This window comes from Gossypium hirsutum, chromosome A07, assembly GCF_007990345.1.
Source record: "Gossypium hirsutum isolate 1008001.06 chromosome A07, Gossypium_hirsutum_v2.1, whole genome shotgun sequence".
Classification (NCBI taxonomy): Eukaryota; Viridiplantae; Streptophyta; class Magnoliopsida; order Malvales; family Malvaceae; genus Gossypium; species Gossypium hirsutum.
Window position 1 is genome coordinate 66,896,757 of NC_053430.1, and position 16,423 is coordinate 66,913,179.

At 38.2% G+C, this 16,423-nt stretch overlaps 2 non-coding genes across 2 annotated transcripts; one reads left to right on the forward strand and one right to left on the reverse strand.

Moving 5' to 3' along the window:
* The first annotated feature begins 3,946 nt into the window (after positions 1 to 3,946).
* Positions 3,947 to 4,052, forward strand: LOC121203898 (small nucleolar RNA R71). Its single transcript, XR_005898830.1, has one exon. It is a non-coding gene; the product is annotated as a small nucleolar RNA R71 (small nucleolar RNA).
* A 12,054-nt stretch (positions 4,053 to 16,106) lies between these two features.
* LOC121204395 (small nucleolar RNA R71) lies at positions 16,107 to 16,212 on the reverse strand. The gene has a single exon (XR_005899320.1). It is a non-coding gene; the product is annotated as a small nucleolar RNA R71 (small nucleolar RNA).
* Positions 16,213 to 16,423: the final 211 nt, after the last annotated feature.

Here is a 16,423-nt window from a genome sequence, read left to right on the forward strand (position 1 = left end):
AGGAAAAACAGCTTGTGCTGAATTTGAGATTATGTTGTGAACCTTGATAAACTTGTTTTAGTTGCTCCTAAGCTATTGATTAAACCCATACTTGAATTCTAAATCGTGGTATTGTAAGTTTATGAGTATTCGAATATGAAATGATAGTAAGGCCTAATGGCCGATGTGATGAACGTGAAAGTGTATATATGTGATAAGGCCTAATGGCCGATGTGATGAATGTGAAAGTGTATATATACGTGATAAGGCCTAATGGCCGATGTGATGAATGTGAAAGTGTATATATGAGATAAGGCCTAATGGCCGATGAGATGAATGTGAAAGTGTATATATATGTGATAGGGCCTAATGGCCGATGTGATGAATGTGAAAGTATATATATGTGACAGGGCCGAGTGGCCAACGTGATGGATGTGAAAGTGTATAAATGTGATAAGTCCCGAAGGGCATTTGTGTCAGTACTATATCCGGGTTAAAACCCCGCAGGCTTTATGCGAGAATATTATCACTGATTAATGTCCGTAAGCTTCGTGCTCGTACTATATCCGAGCTCTAAAGACCCGATGACTACGTGTGGGGATTTTGTCCGGGTAAGACCCGATAACTTCGTGTGGAGATTATGTCCGGGTAAGACTTCGTAATAAGAATTGCTTATAAATATATTCAATGCGAAAGGTTAAACAGGTATGTACTCCAAGTTTATATGTGAGCTTGATTTGCACTAAATCATAAGGTAGTTATGTGATGCATACGAGAGCAATCTATGAGATGTGCGTATTCGGTAAAGGGATGGTATGCCCGAAGGAAGAGTGAAATAAAAATACGAACAACTATGTTATAATTTGATTGTTTTCTGTTGACACTGCTTAAAACTTACTAAGCATTGTAATGCTTACTCCGTTTACTCTGTTTCCTCTGTTTTATAGATCTCATTGCGAAGCTACAGGCTCGGGGATCGTCAGCAACTAGTCACACTATCACTATCCACTGTTTGGTACTGCTATGTTTTGGATTATCTTATGGCATGTATAAAATAGACTAGTGGCGGAGGAATATTTTGGTTAATGTATATAGCCATGCGAAAATGGCTTATTTATGTTTGAGCATAATGTTATAATCATTTGGTATGGAATGGTTAATCACTATCATAATTTGTGCTATTTATGCTAAAAGGGCTAGTTGAATCATGGAAACTATGAAGTAGGTAAAGTCTACCTTAAAGGCAGATGCTGACAGCAGCAGTGATGTAGATTTGGAAAATCACTAAAAATAGTAGGATTGGAATTAAATAATGAATAAATTATGTAAACGAACCTTAATGAATCTATTCTCATAGGAAAGTAACGAAACGATCATATGGACAGTATGTTAAGAGATATTCAGGTTCTCGTGAGACAGGGCCAGAACGGGTTCTGGACTCCCTGTTCCGAATTTGGAAATTCATTACAAATTAACCAGAGATAATTAGGAGTCATGCCATATATGTATAGATTCCTCTCTGAGTCTAGTTTCTATAGAAACAAACTGCATCAGTATTGAAGTTTTGTGAAGGGAGATATCCAAGTCGTAATGCACAAAGGTCAGTGTAGTCGATCCCTGTAACATGGGAGACTTTGACTAATAAACTGTATTAATTGGCCCGACCAAAATTCTAGAAAAAAATATGTAGATGGGCATATCAGTATAGTTTCAGGGAAAAATCACGAAACTGATTTTCGAGTTGTTAAACTCAAGATATGATTTTTAAGGTGACAGTGACGCAGTTAGCCGACTGCCTGGAAAAATTTTAAAATGGACTGCAATAGTAAGCGAACTTAGTCTGTGAACCCCTCGTGTCCGACTCCGGCAACGGTCTCGGGTACGGGGTGTTACAATTAAACATTAAAATTTAAAGAAGTTAATACAGTTAGTGCTCGGGTTGCCTCCCAAGAAGCGTTTATTTATATTCTAAGCTCGACTTACCTCTCTATTGAATGGTCATGGTGGTTTGAGGAGTTTATACTCCTTATTCCTGCTATGAATCTCATCAAAATAAGGTTTTAGGCGGGTATTGTTTACCTTAAAAGTGCCAAACTTGGGATGACTAACCTCGACTGTACGGAATGGGAAAATGCTAAGTACCGTAAGAGGAATTTCTTCATTCGGTTTGGCAGTGACAATGTGAGGATTTACGACATCTAATAAAACTTTATCTCCAACCTTAAGTTGATTTGGAAAGGTATTGAGCTTGTTCTAGCGTAGTTTTGGTTTATCGTGTGTTCTCGGTTTATGTGTCTTCTATTCATCTAGCTCTTCGATTTGTAGCCTTCGTTCTTCATGAATAGGTCCACTACTATTTCTTGAAAATGGCTCATGTACTTCCTTCAAACTCATTTCCTGCAAAGTAGGTTGCACCATATTGTCAGTTTTAGTAGAATGGTTTAGACAATCACCTTCAATTTTTGATATGTTACCGGAATTGCGAGCTTGAAGGGTGATTGTTTCGTCTCTCACACGAAGTGTGAGCTCACCAGTGCCAACATCAATAATCGTTCTAGCAATTGCTAAAAAAGGTCTTACTAAAATCAAAGGAGTGTTGCTATCCTCCTCTATGTCTAGAACAACGAAGTTAGTAGGAAATATAAATTTATCGATTTTAACTAGCACATCTTCAATAATACCCCTAGGAAATCTTATAGTTTTATCTGCTAATTGACTGCTCATTGTAGTCTATTTGGGTTTCCCAAGACCTAGTTGTTTAAACATTTTGTAAGGCATGACGGTAATACTAGCCCCTAAATCAGCTAATGCATTATTAACATCTAAACTACCAATTAAGTAAGGAATTGTAAAACTCCCAAAATCTTTTAGTTTGTTGGGTAGCTTATTCTGAAGAATGGCTGAGAAAACCGCGTTCAGCTCCACATGTGACCTTTCATCTAACTTTCGTTTATTTGCTAGAAGCTTTATTAAAAATTTGACTGCGTTCGACATCTGCGAAAGTGCTTCAATAAACGGTAGGTTAATATGTAGTTTCTTTAAAAGTTTAAGGAATTTACCAAATTTTTCGTCTAAGCGGTCTTTCCTCGTCGCATTGGGGTATGGCACACTAGGTTTATATTCTGGACTTACTGGCTTTGGGTAATTTTGGCCGACCTCATTCTTACCTTTGCTTACCACCGTTTTTGGCCTTGGTTTTGCAACTAACCCTTCCTCATCTTGAATGGAAATCGCATTGAGTTGCTCCCTTGGGTTAGATTCAGTGTTGCTTAGCAGGCTACCTTGTAGTTGTTCGGAAATTAACTTAGCGAGCTGTCCAATCTGAGTTTGGAGCCCCTGGATTGATGCTTGTTGATTTTTGAGTGTTGTCTCAGTATTCTGAAAATGAGTTTCTAACACCGAGATGAATTCGGTTAGCATCTCCTCAAGGTTTGGCTTCTTTTATTGCTGGTAAGGTGGTTGTTGAAAACCCGGAGGATGTTGTGGCCTTTGATTTCCTTGACCGCCCTACGAGAAATTGGGATGGTTCCTCCAACCTGTATTATAAGTGTTACTATATGGGTTATTTTGGGATCTAGAGTTATTGTTACCCATATATTGGACTTGTTCCTCCTCGATGCTAGGGTTGAAGGGTTGATACTCTGTGCATGCTCCTCCTCCATTCGAATCACTCCTCATCACTGGATGTACCTGAGTAGAACTACACAAATCATCAATCTTTTTATTTAAGAGTTCTACTTGGTTAGATAGCATAGTAACTACGTCGAGGTTGAAAACACCGGCTGCTTTCGTTGGCTTTGTTCTAATAACTTGCCACTGATAGTTATTCAGTGACATCTCTTCAATAAATTTGTAAGCTGCCTCAGGTGTCTTATTATTGATAGTTCCTCCAACGGCTGCATCAATCATCTGTCGAGTCGAAGGATTCAAGCCATTATGGAATGTTTGAATCTGTAGCCAAAGTGGTAACCCATGGTGAGGGTGCCTTCTCAAAAGTTCCTTGTATATCTCCCATGCATTGTAGAGTGTTTCTAAATCCATCTGTACAAAAGAAGAGATATCATTATGTAATTTGGCTGTTTTAGCCGGTGGAAAATTTTTTTGGTCATTTGTTCCCAAGTAGTGATTGACCCTCGTGGTAACGAGTTCAACCATTGTTTAGCCTTATTCCTTAATGAAAAGGGAAACAACCAAAGGCGAATGGCGTCATCAGAAACGCCATTAATTTTAAAGGTATCGCAAAATTCTAGGAAATTTTCCAAGTGAGCGTTGGCATCCTCGTCCTGCAAACCATCAAACTGAACAAACTGTTGTATCATTTGAATTGTGTTAGGTTTCAGTTCAAAATTATTTGCAGCAATAGCAGGTCTAACTATACTTGACTCAGTTCCTGTTAAATTATGTTGAGCATAATCATACATAGTGCGCGGAACAGGATTTTGATTAACAGCAATTGCAGGAGGTAGCGGATTTTCTTGGTTTTCAACCATCTCCTCGGTTGTGGTTTGGATATCGTCCTCTTGCTTGTTCTCTGTGTATCTTAGGCTTTGCCTTATTTCTCTTTGGTTTCTGAGAACTGTGCGATCAATCTCACTGTCAAAAAGTAATGGTCCTGATGGGTTTTTTCTAGTCATTGATAAACCATAAATTATACATATTTTTACCCCATGTTTAATGCATGTTATGGATGATTTCCCATTAGAATTGGTGAATTTGATGCTCCTAATGCTTTAATTTCATGTTTTATACTTAGGAGAGCATAAGAGAGCGAAAGGAACAAGAAACAGGCCAAAAATGAAAAAAATGGGCCAATGTACGAAATCAACACGGCCTAGACCTCCTCACACGGGCAGACCACACGCCCGTGTCAATTTGGCAGGCTCGAGCATGGCCAGAAGTAATCGAACACGGGCGTGTGCCACGGGCATGTCCCTACCGAGCCCAAGTTGAGTCCAATTTGAAAAAGGCTAATTTTGAGGGCTTCTAGGCCTTCCAAAGCCTATAAATACACCCTAGAGAAGGAAGAAAAGGGAGACAGAGAATAGGGAGTAAGGAATTACTCCAAGGAAGCCAATTGATCCATCTTAGAAGTCGGATACATCATCAAGACTGAAGATCTCTCCTCAATTTCCCTTCAGGAGTTTTGGGTTTTCTTTATTTTTTGTATTCTTTATTCTTCTGAGATGTTTTCTTATTTAGTTATAAACTAAAACCCCTAAATACCTGAGGGGAATGAAATCGAAGACAAATCTTGTTATTATTTTCTGAATCGTATGATAAATATTTAACTTATTCTTAATTATGTGTTCTTAATTCTTGTTTTGATATCCCAGGATACTGATTCAAGACATGCTCTTATTCAGAGGAGGAATAGACCCTGTCTAAGAGTACATTTGTCATAATTAAGCGAAGTTGATTGCGCGCCTAGACATAGGGTGACAAGATTTTGCTGGATTAGGGTGAAACCTAATAAGGGGATCCATAGATCGAGTTAATGCAACCCTAAAGTGTTAATTAGAGAAAATTCTTGGTTATTCAATCTAGGTATTAGATGTTATTAGTCCTGAATAGGGATAATAACATAACTTAGGGATCTCTATGGAACAGGTTGAATGAATAAATCGTCCAATTCGTAGCTAGAATAACAAGTAAAGTCTAGGTGGATTTTTCCTTTGGTATTGTCTTAAGTCAATCAATTTTTCCCAAAAGCAATTCCCCAATTCTGTTCTCTGTGCGCTCTTAGTTTAGATAATTAGTTAATTAAAACAAAATCTCTTTATTCTTATGCTAGATAATAAAAAGACAATCATCACTAGTACTTTTAGTTCCTTTGGATTCGACACTCCGGTCTTGCTAAAACTATACTACTGTTCGATAGATACACTTGCCTACATCGCAATAATAGTTAGTTTAAGAATGAACAATTATAAATATTTAAAACCTATCACGAAATCACACGATCAAGTTTTTGGCGCCATTGCCGGGGAACTAAGATATTAGGAACGCTCAATTTTTATTACTTTAGCCATTTATTTTTCTTTCAATTTAATTTTATTTTGTTATTAGTATTATTTATTAACCTAATCTTTCTTTCTCTTGGCAGGTTTTTATAGTTTATGACTAGAAGAAACCTGTCGGGACCATTACTTTTTGACGAAGAAATCGATCGTATAGTTCGTAAAAACCAAAGACAAATAAGGCGCAGCTTAAGATACACGTAGAATGAGCAAGAAGACAATAGTCAACCCCCAACCAAAGAGATGGCTGAAAACCAAGGCAATCAGCTACCTCCTGCAATTGCGGTTAATCAAAATCCTACTCCACGCACTATGTATGATTATGCTAAACCTTCTTTAACAGGAACTGGATCAAGCATAGTTACACCTGCTGATCACGAGGTTTCGTGATAGGTTTTAAATATTTATATTACTCGTTCTTGAACTAACTATTATCACGATGTAAGCATGTGTACCTATCGAACAGTAGTATAGTTTTAGCAAGACTGGATTGTCGAACCCAAAGGAACTAAAAGTACTAGTAATGACTGTCTTTTTATTACCTAGCCTAAGAATAAAGAGGTTTTGTTTTAATTAACTAATTATCTAAACTAAGAACTCACAGAGAAAAGAATTGGGGAATTGCTTTTGGGAAAATCGATTGAATGAAGATAATACCTAAGGAAAAATCCACCTAGACTTTACTTTTTATTCTGGCTTTAAATCAGACGATTTATTCATTCAACTTGTTCCGTAGAGATCCATAACTTATGTTATTATCCCTATTCATGACTAATAACATCTAATCCCTAGATTGAATAACCGAGACTTTTCTCTAATTAACACTCTAGGGTTGCATTAACTCGATCTATGGATCCCCTTATTAGGCTTCACCCTAATTTGGAAAAATCTTATCACCCTATTTTTAGGCGCGCAATCTACTCTGCTTAATTATGACAAATGTACTATTAGATAGGGTCTATTCCTCCTCTGCATAAGAGCATGTCTTGAATCAATATCCTGGGATATCAAAACAAGAATTAAGAACACATAATTAAGAACAAGTTAAATATTTATCATATGATTCAGAAAATAATAACAAGATTCGTCTTAGGTTTCATTCCCCTTAGGTATTTAGGGGTTTTAGTACATAACTAAATAATAAAACATCTTAGAAGAATAAAGAATACAAAACATAATGAAAACCCAAAACTCCTGAAGGGAAATTGAGGAGAGATCTTCAGTCTTGATGATGAATCTGCTTCCGAGATGGATCAATCGGCTTCCTTGGGGTAATTCCTTACCCCCTCTTCTCCGTCTCCCTTTTCTTCCTCCTCTAGGGTGTATTTATAGGCTTTGGAATGCCTAGAGGCCCTCAAAATTAGCCGTTTCTGAATTGGACTCAACTTGGGCTCGGCAGGGGCACGCCCTTGTGACACACCCGTGTGCGATTACTTCAGGCCGTGTTCGAGCCTGTTAGAATGGCACGGGTGTGTGCTATACTTGTGTGAGTCGTGCTCTAATTTTGCCAGATTGACACGGGCTGTGGTCTGCCTGTGTGAGGAGGTCCAGGCTATGTTGATCTCGTACTTTGGCCCATTTTCTCTATTTTTGGCCCGTTTCTCGTTCCTTTCGCTCTCCTATGCTCTTCTCAGTATAAAACATGAAATCAAAGAATTAAGAGCATCGAATTCACCAATTATTATGGAAAATCATCCATAAAATGCATTAAACATGGGGTAAAAATATGTATAAATTACGGTTTATCAAATACCCCCACACTTAAGCATTTGCTTGTCTCAAGCAAAATTCTCAACTCATAATCAAAATAATTTCTCCTTAAATTATAATTCTTGTCGATAATATCTCAAAATAATCCATAGGTAATCATACATTGAGAATTCAACTAAAAGAACATAAAAGTTTCAAACATTCCAAGTTAAGTATTTCATCATGCAAACATAGGTGTCTCTCCGCATCTAAGTAATTACCTTTGATTTAGAATATCACAGAGTTTCATATCCTCACTAAAGATTCACTCAAATCACTCGATGTGTTTAAGGAGAATAAATGAAGCACTCAATAGTCAATAATGAAAAGTCATGACCATAGGCTTGCATGAAAATCAAATCTCCACTACTATAATTTAAGATGATACATTAATCAAAAGGTCTTTAGAGGGTTGTAGTGAGGCTTAGTTAGGGGGGTGTCATCACAAGCTGAAAGAAACGGTTAGAATTGAGATTGAATTGAAAAATTGCCTAACTAGAAAAAGAGTTAATCTTCACTTGCATACAACAAAGCTTCTCTCAGAAAATGAAAGTACAGATATGTATACATAGTTTTTTTTTACAAGAACAAGTTAAAATAATATAGACTAACTATTAAGAACAAAACATAGCTAGGCAGTCCATTCAACTCAAATCTCGATAAAAATAGGGATTAATTTAGGGGATTTCAATAATAATGGGTTAAAGGTTAATATTAAGGGTATTTTAAGAAATGGCTTGTTAGGCTCAAGGGGGTTTACTATAGGTTAATCGTGGAGTTAGGCTTTTCATGGCATGGGTGCGTTAATCCTAAGTGCCTTAATCATTTTGACATATTAAATCAAATGGTGTGGTCTCGACATGCGCAATCAAGCAAGTTCTAGAATAGTAGTTCAATACTGACGCACTCAAAGCAATAATGAAAGTGAGCATGAAAGAATTAATAGATGCTCAAAAGCCTCAAAAATCTCACAAAAATTATTGCTTTTTGATGTTTAGACTCGTGAATTCCAATTCAAAGTAATACCTAGACTTGGGGAAACAACTTATAATTTTAAATTCTTAAAAATCAACTTATCATGCTTGATTCTCTAATGTCTTAAAGTTTAAATAGTCAATGCATAAATCCCTATGTTGTAATTCAAGATATATCAATCAAAATCATAAACCAATCAAAATTTATCCTAAATATGATATGAGAGCTTTCCAAGAGAACAAGGCAGTCATTCAGGGATTTTTCTAATAATGATATGAATGCCTCCCCCAACACTTAAGATGTACATTGCCCTCAATGTACAAAGATAGGTATTATAAAATAAAAATAAGATAGGGAAAGAAGTGAAACTTCCTGTATGATGAATTCCTTGAACTAGAGTTTTGGAGAGTAATTGGTTCGAGAGTGGAGAAGGATACTCTGACGATCGTAGAGGTTCATTAGTCTATAAGTCCTACGCCAAAAGAATATTATATCTAGTGGTAGCTATGGTTGTGGTCGAGCAGGACATGGCAGTCGTGGAGAACCTTTCCCGGTGGAGTTTTAGTTCCTATGTGATGATGAGCTTAAGAGCTCTATATAATTGTGATAAAATCAGGAACTTTTTAGGGGATATTAGGAAGAATAAGTACTCGAAAAGAAATAAATGAAATTAAAAATTAAAAATAAAATTCTAAAATCTAACAAAAATAAAAAGTAGTTTCAATAAAAATTAAAAACATAAAATAATAAATAAATATTTCTAAACATCATCATCGTTGGATGGTTCGTGAGGTAGGACTGGTGATGAGATGTGGAGGTGCTGACAAATCTACTGTAGAGTAGCATCAATTTTGTCAAATCGTTGAAAACACTATTGCTCGAATCGGGTGAGGCACTCACAGATGTCAGCATATGAAGCCGCCGCATGAACTGGACGGGAGGATGGTGGTGGCTGAGTCGGTGGGTCCTTGTGCTGTGGGGGGATCATAATCAGGAATGTCCTCATAGGCCTCCTCCTGGTAGATTGGGCGAGAAGATATTGGAGAGGGTAGGTTCCTCGGCGCCTCTCGATCATCCTCATGCTAAGCATGCTCGAGATGCCTTGTGGAGACATCTGGCCGATGAGGGTGAGGGATGATTCTTGGATCGCGGTATTGAGGAGCCTGAAGTGTCATGCCAGTCTAGTCACGTAGGGGCCAATGGAGATGACCCCTTTCCAATGTCGCTCCGTCTGGTGCTGAATAGCAAGGGTGATGAAATAGGCAAGGTCGATGACGTGCCCTTGCGACATGCACCATAAGAAGTAGACTTTGTGGGTGTTGACGACGCCAAGGATGGTGGGAGAACTGATGCCTTGGAGCGGCTAGGATTGTACGAGGCCGTGCTAGGGGCCTAAGTGTGCCAGCACTTCGAGGGAGGGAAATGTATGTGGCGACTAAGAGCATGTAGTTCATTCTACTCCCTGAACTCCTCCGTATATAAGCCTAGTGCAACATCGAACTCTAGGACACTTAGCTGGCAGATTAATTCGCCTAGTCGAAATTGGACCGTACCGAGATCATCATACCTTGTCATTATGGTCTGAAGATGGAACGTTGAGCATAGTTCCATCGTGAGCTCGAGGTATATCGGCTCGATAATCCTGAAGAACAGCTCCCAAGGGTCGGTGGCTAGGAGAGCCCAAATCACGTCAGCTATCTGGACCTGTTCGACAGCAGACCAGTCGATGCAATGGCCCGCAGTTAAGGGTCGGGCCCGAAGTATTTCGAAGTAGGTAGGGCGGTTTTCTTTCCTCTTGACGATGACATGGTACCTGCGATTAGAATCATCAAGTCATCTTGATGAGTGGTCGAAGTAAAAGGAATACAATTTCCAACTAAAAAGCGGACTTTTAGCCACAACCAAACATAACTAATATAATAATTTCATGACTTTGTCATTGTATGTAGTAATGGCATGTGTAAAAGAATGAAGCTTTCCTAACAACATGAAATGTATAAGAAATAATTGAACAATGCAAATTACATTAGAGATATTGGAATGGGAATATCATGAGAATGAGCATGGTAAAATCATGGGTATGAAGTTTCCTGATCACTTGATTTAACATGCAATGTATAATAACTAACTAAAAATGCAAACTAAATGATAAAGTAATGAACAAAAATGGAAGATAGTTCAAAAGAAATGGAAATTATTGTAATAATAAGCATTAGTAATTAGTAAAATAGAAGTAAAGAGAGTAAACAAACGCTAAGAGAGGGATATTGGCCATCAAAAACGAAGTTAAAGGCAGCGCATGGGCATGGCAGGGGACCGTGTGGAGTTGCAGCGGCTAAGGTAAGGGTTTTTGAATGGGGAAGAAAGTGAATAGTGTAGGGTATTTATAAATTTTGGGGCACACGACCAAGGCACATGCCCGTGCCCCCAATTTTAGCCCGTGTGATTCGCAAATTTCAAATTTGGGCACGTCTGACATTTAGTACACGCCCGTGGTCCTCAGGCGTGTGGGTTCACATGGCCGTGTTGCACGATCGTGTCTAGCTTCGTTCGCTTCTCCCATTCCTGTGTGTTCAAGCTCCATGCCCATGTTAATTTAATAGGTTTGACCACGGGTGTTAGACGTGGGCGTGTCGCACGCCCGTGCTAGTTTCTCAGTTTCAACCATGGGTTTTCGACACAGGCGTGCGCAGGCCATGGCGTTTAATCGTAGCCCGTGTTGGGGAGATCTTTTCCCTTTTTTCACACGGCCTTAAGCACGCCAGTGTGCTTGGTCGTGTCTCTATGGAAACACCTGTATTCAATATTTCTACTAGTAAGTTAAGAGTTAAATACCAAAATTAAAAGAAATTAATATTGTTAGTGCTCAGGTTGTCTCCTGAGAAGTGCTTATTTATAGTCTAAGCTCGACTTACCTCTCTGTTGTATGGTCATGGTGGTTCGAGGAGTTTATACTCCTCATTCCTGCTATCAGTCTCCTCAAAATAAGGTTTTAAATGGGTGTTGTTTACCTTAAAAGTGTCGAACCTAGGATGACTCACCTCCACCGTACCGAATGGAAAAATACTGAGTACCGTAAGAGGGATTTCCTCATTTGGTGTGGTAGTGACAATATGGGGATCTGCGGCATCTAATAGGACCTTATCACCAACCTTAAGTAAATTTGGGGAGGTAACAAACTCATTCTAGCGTAGTTTTGGTTTATCGCGTGTTCTCAATTTATGTGTTCACCATTCGTCTAGCTCCTCTATCCGTAGCCTTCGTTCTTCATGAATGTGTCCTCTATCATTTCTGGAACATGGCTCGTGAGCTTCTTTGAAGCTCAATTTCTGCAACGTCATATTGTCAGTTCTAGTAGATTGGTGTGGACCATTACCTTCAATGTTCGATGTGAGGCCAGAATTATGAGCTTGAAGGGTGATCGTTTCATCTCCCACACGAAGTGTAAGCTCACCTGTGCCAACATCAATAATTGTTTTAGCAGTTGCTAAAAAGGGCCTCCCTAAAATCAATGGGGTGTTATTATCCTCCTCTATGTCTAGAACTACGAAATCAATGGGAAATATGAACTTATCTACTTTCACTAGTACATCTTCAATAATACCCCTAGGAAATCTTATAGTTTTATCTGCCAATTGAATACTCATCCTAGTTTGTTTAGGTTTCCCAAGACCTAGTTGCTTAAACATTTTGTAAGGCATGACGTTAATACTAGCCCCTAAATTAGCTAATGCATGATTTATATCTAAACTACCAATTAAGCAAGGAATTGTAAAACTCCCTAGATCTTTCAATTTGTGGGGTAGCTTATTCTATAGAATAGCTAAGCAGACTGCGTTTAGCTCTACATGCGACGCTTCGTCCAACTTCTGCTTTTTTACTAAATGCTCTTTTAAAAATTTAATTGCATTTGGCATCTGCGACAGAGCTTCAATAAACGGTAAGTTAATATGTAATTTTTTCAAAAGTTTAAGGAATTTACTGAATTGTTCGTCTAAGCGGTCTTTCCTTGTCGCGTTAGGATATGGGACACGAGATTTATATTCTTCATTCACCATTTTGTTATGACTTACCTCACTTTTACCTTTGCTCACCACAGTTTCTTGCATCAATTCTAGCTCAGGCGCAATGAATCCTTCCTTATCTTGAGTACTAATTGCGTTGAGGTGTTCTCTTGGGTTAGGTTCAGTATTACTTGGTAAGCTACCTTGTGGTCGTTCGGAGATTAGTTTGGATAGCTGGCCTATCTGAGTTTCGAGTCTTTGGATCAATGCTTGTTGATTTTTAAGTGCTATCTCGGTATTTTGGAGATAGGTTTCTCACACTGATATGAATTTTGAGAGCATCTCCTCAAGGTTCGGTTTCTTCTCTTGTTGATAAGGTGGCTGTTGAAAACCCTGAGGATTTTGTGGCTTTTGATTCCCTTGACCACCCCAAGACAAATTTGGGTGGTTCTTCATAACTATTACTGTATGGATTATTTTGAGATCTAAAGTTATTGTTACCCATATAGTTGACTTGTTCCTCTTCGGTTGTAGGATTGAAGGATAGATATTCTGTAGCACACCTCCTCCACTTAAGTCACACCACATTACTGGATGTACCTGCGTAGAACCAAGTAAACCATCAATCTTTTTATTGAGAAGTTCTACCTAATTTGACAGCATAGTAACTGAGTCGACATTATAAACGCCAGCTATTTTTATTGGCTTAGTCCTCATGACTTGCCACTAATAATTATTCAGTGACATTTCTTCAATGAATTCATAAGCCTCTTCAGGTGTTTGTTTTGTTAATGCTTCCTCCAGCAGCTGCGTCAATCATCTGCCTTGTCGAGGGATTCACACCATTGTAAAATGTTTAAACTTGCAGCCATATAGGTAACCCATGGTGAGGGCACCTTCATAATAGATCCTTGTATCTCTCACATGCATTGTAAAGTGTTTCTAAGTCCATTTGCACAAAAGAAGATATATCATTACGTAACTTAGCCGTTTTAGCCGGCGAAAAATATTTTAGTAGAAATTTCTTAGTCATTTTCTCCCAAGTAGTGATAGACCCTCGTGGTAACGAGTTTAACAACTGTTTATCTTTGTTTATCAGTGAAAAAGGGAATAACCGAAGTCGAATGGCATCATCAGAAATGCCATTAATTTTGAAAGTGTTGCAAAATTCCAGAAAATTCGCCAAGTGAGTGTTGGGATCCTCATCCTGCAAACCTCAAACTGAACAAACTGCTGTATCATCTGAATTGTGTTAGGTTTCAGTTCGAAATTATTCGTATCAATAGCAGGTCTAACTATACTTGACTTAGATCCTATTAAAGAAGGTTTAGCATAGTCATACATAGTGCGTGGAGCAGGATTTTGATTAACCGTAATTGCAGGAGGCAGTTGATTGCCTTGGTTTTCAACCATCTCTTCGGTTGGGGGTTGAGTATCGTCTTCTTAATCGTTCTCCATGTATCTTAAGCTGCCCCTTATTTCTCTTTGGTTTCTACGAACTGTGCGATCGATTTCTTTGTCAAATAGTAATGGTCCTGACGGGTTTCTTCTAGTCATAAACTATGAAAACCTGCCAAGAGAAGGAAAAAGAATGTTAATAAATAATAATTAAATTAAATTAAATTGCAAGAAAAATAAATGGCTAAAATAATAAAAATTTAGTGTTCCTAATATTTCAGTTCCCCGACAACGGCGCCAAAAACTTGATCGCGAGGTTTCGTGATAGGTTTTAAATATTTATAATTACTCATGCTTAAACTAACTATTATCGCAATATAGGCAAGTGTACCTATCGAACAGTAGTATAGTTTTAGCAAGACCAAATTGTCGAACCCAAAGGAACTAAAAGTACTAGTAATGACTGTCTTTTTATTATCTAGCCTAAAAATAAAGAGGTTTTGTTTTAATTAACTAATTATCTAAACTAAGAACTCACAGAGAAAAGAATTGGGGAATTGCTTTTGGGAAAATCGATTGAATGAAGACAATACCTAAGGAAAAATCCACCTAGACTTTACTTGTTATTTTGGCTCCGAATCGGACGATTTATTCATTCAACTTGTTCCGTAGAGATCCCTAAGTTATGTTATTATCCCTATTCAAGACTAATAACGTCTAATCCCTAGATTGAATAACTGACACTTTTCTCTAATTAACACTCTAGGGTTGCATTAACTCAATCTTTGGATCCCCTTATTAGGTTTCACCCTAATCTGGCAAAATCTTGTCACCATATTTCTAGGCGCGCAATCAACTCCGCTTAATTATGACAAATGTACTCTTAGACAGGATCTATTCCTCCTCTGAATAAGAGCATGTCTTGAATCAGTATCCTGGGATATCAAAACAAGAATTAAGAACACATAATTAAGAACAAGTTAAATCATACAATTCGAAAAATAATAACAAGATTCGTCTTAGGTTTCATTCCCTTTAGGTATTTAGGGGTTTTAGTACATAACTAAATAATAAAACATCTTAGAAGAATAAAGAATACAAAACATAAAGAAAACCCAAAACTCCTGAATGGAAATTGAGGAGAGATCTTCAGTCTTGATGATGAATCCGGCTTCTGAGATGGATCAGTCGGCTTCCTTGGGGTAATTCCTTATCCCCTCTTCTCCGTCTCCCTTTTCTTCCTCTTCTAGGGTGTATTTATAGGCTTTGGAATGCCTAGAGGCCCTCAAAATTAGCCTTTTCCGAATTGGGCTCAACTTGGGCTTGGCAAGGATGTGCCCGTGTGACACGCTCGTGTGCGATACTTCAAGTTGTGTTCGAGCCTATTAGAATGGCACGTGCGTGCGCTATACCCGTGTGAGTCATGCTCCAATTCTGCCAGATTGACAAGGCCTATGGTCTGCCCGTGTGAGGAGGTCCAGGCCGTGTTGATCTTGTACTTTGGCCCATTTTCTCCGTTTTTGGCCCGTTTCTCGTTTCTTTCACTCTCTTATGCTCTCTTAAGTATAAAACATGAAATTAAAGCATTAGGAGCATCAAATTCACCAATTCTTATGAAAAATCATTCATAAAATGCATTAAACATGGAGTAAAAATATGTATAAATTACGGTTTATCACCTGCTATAGCTGTAAATACTTTTGAATTAAAACCTAACACTATTCAAATGATACAACAATTTGTTCAGTTTGATGGTTTGCAGGATGAGGATCCCAACGCTCATTTAGCCGACTTCTTAGAACTATGCAATACATTTAAAATTAATTGCGTTTCTGATGATGCCATACGTCTTCGGTTGTTTCCCTTTTCATTGAGGAATAAAGCTAAATAGTGGTTGAACTCGTTACCACGAGGGTCAATTACTTCTTGGGACAAATGACCAGAAAATTTTTACTAAAATATTTTCTGCCGGCTAAAACAGCTAAATTACATAATGATATCTCTTCGTTTGTGCAGATGGATTTAGAAACACTCTACAATGCATGGGAGAGATACAAGGACCTTCTAAGAAGGTGCCCTCACCATGGGTTACCACTTTGGCTCCAAGTAAAAACATTTCACAATGGTATGAATCCTTCGACTCGGCAAATGGTTGACGCAGTGGTAGGCGGACCCATCAATAATAAAACACCAGAAGATGCCCATGAGTTTGTAGAGGAGATGTCACTGAATAACTATCAGTGGCAAGTCGTGAGGACAAAGCCAACGAAAATAGTTGGTGTTTATAACGTCGATTCGGTC